Here is a 6,827-nt window from a genome sequence, read left to right as displayed (position 1 = left end):
AAAAAATGTTTTTATATTGTTTTAAGCTGATTGTTTTAAATTATTGTTAGTTTTTTGTTTTGTGGGTGTGCACCACCCAGAGCCTCTGGATAGGGTGGTGTAAAAATAAATACAAATAAAATATCTTTATTTGAGATATTTTTGAGATATATTTATTTGAGATATATTTGAGATATTTGACTTTATTTGAGATATATTTGAGATATTATTGAGAGGCGGTATTTGATGCTGCTGACTGGTTAGTGGCTGCTGACTGACTAGTCAGATACCTGAATAGTGCTGACTCAGCCTCCACCTACATCCAAGGTGGGGACAAAAATGTCCAGCCTCCCTGCGTTTGGTGATGATGCCCTTGACTTCTATGTTTAGCCAGTACAGGGGAACAGGATTTTATTAGAATAAGGGGACACCAAGCAGTAGCAGCAGGATACTACCTACCACTCCAACTCACCAGCTGTGTGAGTTGGGTAGAAGGTTCCCTACCTTTTTTTATTTTAAAAGGTTAGCATAACAAAATGAAGTGAGTACATTTTTTAATGAGGTTGGGTTTTTTTAACCATCGAAGGATGGTAGAAAACCTTCCCAGCACTTCCAGCAGCAAAATTTGAAAACCCATGGAATATGGACTGGACCAGTGGCAGGTAGGTAATTTTTGGAGCCTAGACCTGAAGAGCTTCAGAGCAACTACCCCTGGCTTGAGGGGGGTGGTCAGGGCCAAGTTAAATATTTTAACCGCCCAAATGACAGGTTGGGCCATTTTTGGCCCGTTTAGGGGCTCTCTGCACATGCACGGAGAGAGCCCGTAAATGGGCCGAAAATGGCCCAACCTGTCACTTGGTAGCAGGTGGGCTCAGGGAAGGAGCTCTTGCCACCACCTCCACCTCCTACATCTTGGTCCGCACCCCATTGGCCATCCCCTGTCTCTGCTACCATCTCCACCATGCAGTGGTGGTTGAATTTTTTTTAAAACGAACTTGCCCCTAACCCTCCTCCTGTGGGCAGCGGTGGGGATCTTGGGAGGCCGCCCTGAACATTGCCCCCCCCCCATGAGACAGGAGGCCATGGACCAGATCCCCAAGGTCTGTGGCAAAGTTCACCTCTGGACTGGACTACTAATTCCTGGGGAAAACAGCTGGCATGACTGTATCCTTACATACATGACAATTTATTTCCACTTCAGCAATGTAAGGAAAGCTTGGAACAAACATCAACTAAGGGAATCTGGAACAAATTCAGAGACATCTGACTTTCCCACAAACCTTGAAACGTTTCAGATTATTGCAAGATACTGTTTTTATTCTGCTGTTCATATAACAAAGAATTTTATGATCTGTTTATGAATATCATTCTGCCAGTAGAAAAGTGCTTTTTAAAGGCAAAATGTACTGTCAGCTTCAGCAGCACAATATCACAGAACATAACATTACAGCGCTATTGCAGACAAATGCACTCACACAAATATTTAGAAAGTAGATGGTTAATCTCCAATAATCTGTGGATCTGGAAAGATGGGGAATGGAGGAAAGTTAATCAACTGGCATAGAACATTTTAATTTCCCCAGTTTTGTAGATGACTCGACATTTCAATGAAAATAAAACTAGTGCATCGACCCTGCATTTTTTATTACTTTTGCAAACCAATGTTTAAGCAATTGCTCGAGGAACGTGTGTGTGTATGTGGAACCTCAATGCCTGGAAAATGTATATTTGTGCTGGGACATAAAATTGGTTTTGTAGAATATTGAACTGCAGTTTCAGCTGATCTGAGGTATAAAAAAGGCATTTTTTGCTGACTTTTTGCAAAAGAATAGTCTAGCTCTGTAGATTTTTCCCCTATTACATCTTTCTAAGCATATAAAGTATATAATATATACTATAGTCAAACACAACCTTACACTCTGTCTTCCTAATTCTAAAGGGAATGAATGGCAAGTGGATAATATAGGCTTCTCCTTCAATATGTATTTCTGTTCTGTTGTATTTCCACACTGTTTGGAAGGACTTGGTTTTTGGTCAGTATTACAAAAGAGTCCTAGATGAACTGTTGGTTCTTTGTTTCTGTTGCAGAACTACGGCTGCAACTCTAAACTTTCTTAACCAGGCCAGTTCAGATGATGCTTTCAACGTGTGATTAGATTCCTCTACCCGTGTACAAATGATCATCCAAATGGAAAATCATACATTCTGTACCCTGGATTTAAATATTAGATGTAATGTAGGATTTAGAATATGCGGTGGTCACTATCACACAATGAGGTGAATTATCTGAATTACAATATGGAGTCCCCCGCCCTTAACCATAGAGTTTGAATTGTATTCCGGATAAAGCCCAGGACTGGATCATCCAGATATGTAAAGGGGACTTACTTTGGGCATACTTTTTTCTCTCTGCCTAAGGTGGACCGTGGAGAGTTGTGAGAGAGTTCTTTTCACCTCTGCTGCACAAAGTGACATCAGTGGGAAATGTGCTGCTTTCAAATTTCACCCACTTTCTGGTAAAAAATAAATGTGGAGAAGTGTGTGTGTGTGTGTGTGAGTTTCAAACATGAATTTTATTTTCCTCTTTTTTTGCTGTGATGGTGGGGGAGGGCAGCCTTACCCACAAAGGAAAAGCCTTAAGGGTCACCCCTGGATCCTTGTCTTTACCTTCTGGAGTTACACTTACAGCCTCTTTAGTCATCCTCCGCCCCACGTCCACCGCATTTCTCCCTGGCAGAACATTCTGCTGAGGAAGATCCCAGTCAGGCCAGAGGTGAAGGACTGACAGGCCGCATTCAGACATCACAGGAACTGGCTGAGAACCACAATTTGCAGTTAAAATTCGAAACTGGGGATCGGATCGCAGACAATCTTCCACCCCTGGTTTGGGAAACTCAGGTTAGAGTTAGAGTTTTCCCTCCCTCTTTCTGGCCCTCTGGGCTTGGGTCTGCCCACTTGTATAGCCATGCCATCGCCATGCTGTGGGCATGAGTTCACAGCTCCTGGAAATTGATCACAATTGGCCAGGAGCTCAGAGGGGGTGTGATTACTGGCTGTGAGAGGAAATGTTAACCCTTTCCCAGCATGGGAATATTTACCTTTTACCCCTGTCCCCTGCCAGCAACTTGCTTTACTCCCGAATCTGCCCCCTTTTAGCACCTTGCTTTACCATGGAGTGCTGGTTAAGTCCTAGAGCGTAACCACCATTGGTGCTGCTCCTACTGTATCCAGTTTTTGCAGGTAGGTTCCAGACCTCACCCAGACTACCAAAAAAATCCCAAACCCCACAAAAATGCAGCACTTTCTCAGAAAATGTGGGGAAACTCTCCTATTGAAAAGCATAGACAATGGAACCTCATAGAAACAGAAAATGTTAGAGTCCCAGAGAGAAATAGGAGGTTGATATTTGGAGGAATGTTTGCAAACTGCAAGCTCTTTTATACACACACACACACACACACACACACACACACACACACACACACACACGGTGCACCCTGAGATCTCCAAATATGCCCATTTAATTTGTGTACCTCAAGCTAGCAGGCAGGTTTGTCTTCTCATAGAAAACAAGGGAGCGACAGCTGTCATCTGCCATGGAAAAGAATTGCATCTCAACAGCTGATCACTGTGCATGACTCTATCATTTTATGTACTTATATCTATGGGAAGGTGCTGTGTTTGTAGTAGGAAATACAACAAAGGAAGCCTGGGAACCATAGAGAGAGGAGAATGATAGACCTCCATCTGTGAAAGGAAGGTACAATAGGATTCTGTACATGTGACTGGAAGAATACACTCTGTCCACATTGGTCTGTTCATCTGACTCTGTTTTCCAAGTGGTTATAAAAAACCACAGATATACAAACTGCACATTTAAAAGTATCATCTGAACTGGCTCCAGGACCGATTTCTGAGTAAACATACTTAGGATTGCACTGCATGGAATACAAAAGTGCAGTATGCAGGGGTGTGTGCATGTGCACAGCCCTTCCATATCATAATGTTAGGATTTTGGTAGGTATGCTTAATTTAACCAATGATGGTGGAAGCACTGGAGGCATGATGCAGACCATATATTGTGGAAAATGGTAAGAACATGCAAAACTGCTAAGTAGCTGTGTTGGTTCATTAGAATCAGGGGTGGCAGTATGGCTCAGGTAGGGTGACAAATGCTGCACCCTTGTTTACACCCTCCTACCCTTCTAACCCCATTTTTATAAAAGAGGGGGGGAAGAAGGGCATCTTGCTGGTGCCCCAGTAAACTGCTCCCTGAGGCAATCTCCTCATCTTGTCTCATGGCAGGGCCAAGTTTTTAGCCTGGCTTTTAATGATATCTAATTTTAATTTTAAACTTTTTTTAAAAAAATTGTTTTATGATGTGTTGGTGATTTTAATGTAAACTGCCCTGTGTCACTTTAGGGAGGGTGGTATATAAATTGAATTGATAATGATGATGATGGTGATGATGATTAATAAGGGATAGAGAAAGGCTAGAGCAGGACTGCTCAGCTTCGGCCCTCCAGCTATTTTTGGACTACAAATCCCATAATCCCCAGCCACAGTGGCCAATAGTCATGGTTTATGGGAGTTGTAGACCAACAACTGCAGGAGGGCTGAATATGAGCAGCCATGGACTAGAGTGAAGACAAGCTGTTATTCTAAGGTGCTAGTCAACAGTTGTAGGACTCGAACTTGTGAAATAAGTGGAAACACAAATGTGACCTCATATTTCCCCAGTTCTCCATTCTTCATTTTTCAAAGCTTTCACCTCTTCCTAAGTGTTATTGTCACTGAAGGCTGCATTGTACATTCTTTTTCTCCTGCACAGATATCACCACCATGCAGGACAATTGCCCTTTGTATCTTTACAGACCTGAGAGAGAAGTTATCCTGTGGCCATGATAGGTCTTTGTGTAAAAAGATATGGCTGGTTGTATAAAAAAACCAAAAAACAACAACCCACAACCCCAGTCACATTGCAACTATTTGTCACCTCTGTGCTATAGGGGCGAAATGAAATTGTTTTATAGTACTATGTGAACAGCCTTTCACTTGTGTTACAGTGTGAAAAAAATAATGTTGACATCTTGTACTGTTTCCTCCCAGTTCAGGAATGGCATGCCATCCAAGTGAACCTGAATGCCCCAGAGCCCACTAACAGCTGGAACGACAATGTCAGCAGAATTCTAGAAAACTTCACATTAATGTGAGAACCAGTGACCTGTCTGAACAATTACGAGCGTATATGAAGAATAGGTAAGGATTGCTCTAGCTCCTTGTTCCCAATAAACACTCAGTCCTTGCACACTTTGCCATCTTAATACTTTACATAGTGTCACTTGGGTGCTTAGCTTCTTACAATGGTCATGTTTTTAGTGTCATTTTCCGGCAATGGTGGCTTTAGCTCTAATCCTGTTTTAGCAGATATCTTGCTGTAGGAAGATAATGAAGGCAGAGGGGATGCTTTTTTGGATGGTGGATAGTCTTGTGTGGACAGGAGAGACCTACGTAGACATTAGCTTTGTTGTTGGAGAAGGATAATACAATTCATTAAGTAAAAGGTGACTTTTAAAGATATAAGAAAAGTATCTTAAAATGATGAAGTGTTGTTGTGGGGGGATGGATAGTCTTCTGCTTCTCTCTCTCTCCCTCCCTCTCTCTGAAAATCAGATGTGTAGGTTTCTGTGCATGTGTGTTCATTGTTTGTGTTACCTGTGTACACATTTATATTTGAAAGTTTGTAAAATCAGTGGCAACTTTAAACAGAGCCTTTCCTTATTCCATCTAGCAGATCTGCTGCTGCACTTCATTTATGCTCACCTCATTGTGGATAAGTGAGTTCTTCCTTTAATTAGGGACTTGCTTTCCCACAACCAAACCTCCAAGGGACTTACTAACCAATGACTCCATTTGGTGGTGAAAAGTATTACCAGCTTTCCCCAGGACATATGCTATGGGGTGGTGGGGCAAGCTGGTGTAAATATATCTTCTAAGGCACACCATGCACAAATCTCTTACCCAGGATGTTGTGTGGATATTGCAGTTTGTGCATCCCCACAGTGGCCTTGATTTCCAGTATGACCTCTACTAATTTTTGTGTCAGTTTTTTACAAACCCCAGGCACCAGGGAGCCATGGCTTCTGGAAATTCAACCATTGCACCTGGAGAAAGATATTCAGAGAGAGTTATTTAATAAAATCTTTATTTGTCTCAGGCAGCCTTCTTCCTATTCTAAGTATGTTACTTGTAAAAGTCTAAGGAGAAGCCCAGGCATTTACCCTCCCCACCCCCTACTATTTCAGTCAGTAAGTCTGGTGACTTTGTCAAGTGTCCATCACCTGACTCCTAAATTTTTGGACTGGCTCCTAGATCCAAAGAAAATTGGTCAAGGCCTGCTTTGTGTCATGGGCTGGCTATGTCAAAAAACAAAAACAAAAAACCCTATAGTTGGCTACCAATTGATACTTGTACCAGCCAATGTGGTGACTATTTTTTTTGCCACATAGTTATTATGGATCCACAGTTTGACAAGATGATTTAGCATCAACATGTTTATCTTGAGAAAAATGCACTATTCTAGGCATACTTATGTCTTACATTACGCATACTTTATTTCTGTTTTATTGCTCATCCTATAAAGAATAACTGCTGTCTCATCTCTCACATCCCTTGTCTCTTTGAGAGACCAGGTAACGAAATTTATGCTGCTTCTTATCTCTGAATACAGATAATCTATCCAAATTGTTGAGATACATTGTATTTTTCCCTATCACATAGAGTCCATTTACTCTGAATACAATAGACTTATATTGGTAAATGTGTACTTTTCAACAGGACTATCATCA

The 6,827-nt window shown here is 41.6% G+C and overlaps 1 protein-coding gene and 1 long non-coding RNA gene across 6 annotated transcripts in view; one reads left to right on the top strand and one right to left on the bottom strand.

Annotated features, from left to right (window-relative positions):
- Positions 1-1,275: 1,275 nt before the first annotated feature.
- Positions 1,276-3,271, bottom strand: LOC128322284 (uncharacterized). 4 transcript variants are annotated; one of them, XR_008305647.1, is made up of 4 exons: positions 3,078-3,271; positions 2,647-2,794; positions 2,368-2,492; positions 1,276-1,500 (listed from the first exon to the last, which is right to left on the bottom strand). It is a non-coding gene; the product is annotated as an uncharacterized LOC128322284 (long non-coding RNA). The 4 variants fall into 4 exon arrangements; XR_008305648.1 differs by lacking the exon at positions 2,368-2,492; XR_008305649.1 differs by lacking the exon at positions 2,368-2,492 and having other exon boundaries at positions 2,666-2,794.
- LOC128322282 (cadherin-10) overlaps positions 2,437-6,827 on the top strand; it is a 250,048-nt gene continuing 245,657 nt past the window's right edge. Inside the window, exons 1-2 of one of the 2 annotated variants that reach the window (XM_053243247.1) lie at positions 2,437-2,495; positions 5,089-5,238. The gene's annotated coding sequence lies outside the window, so the exon portion shown is untranslated. Of the gene's footprint in view, positions 2,496-3,936; positions 4,071-5,088; positions 5,239-6,827 lie in introns of those variants that run through there. The other variant, XM_053243244.1, reaches the window with a different exon arrangement.

The sequence above is a fragment of the Hemicordylus capensis genome, chromosome 4 (assembly GCF_027244095.1).
Source record: "Hemicordylus capensis ecotype Gifberg chromosome 4, rHemCap1.1.pri, whole genome shotgun sequence".
Classification (NCBI taxonomy): domain Eukaryota; kingdom Metazoa; phylum Chordata; class Lepidosauria; order Squamata; family Cordylidae; genus Hemicordylus; species Hemicordylus capensis.
This window is presented reverse-complemented; position numbering and strand designations above follow the sequence as displayed.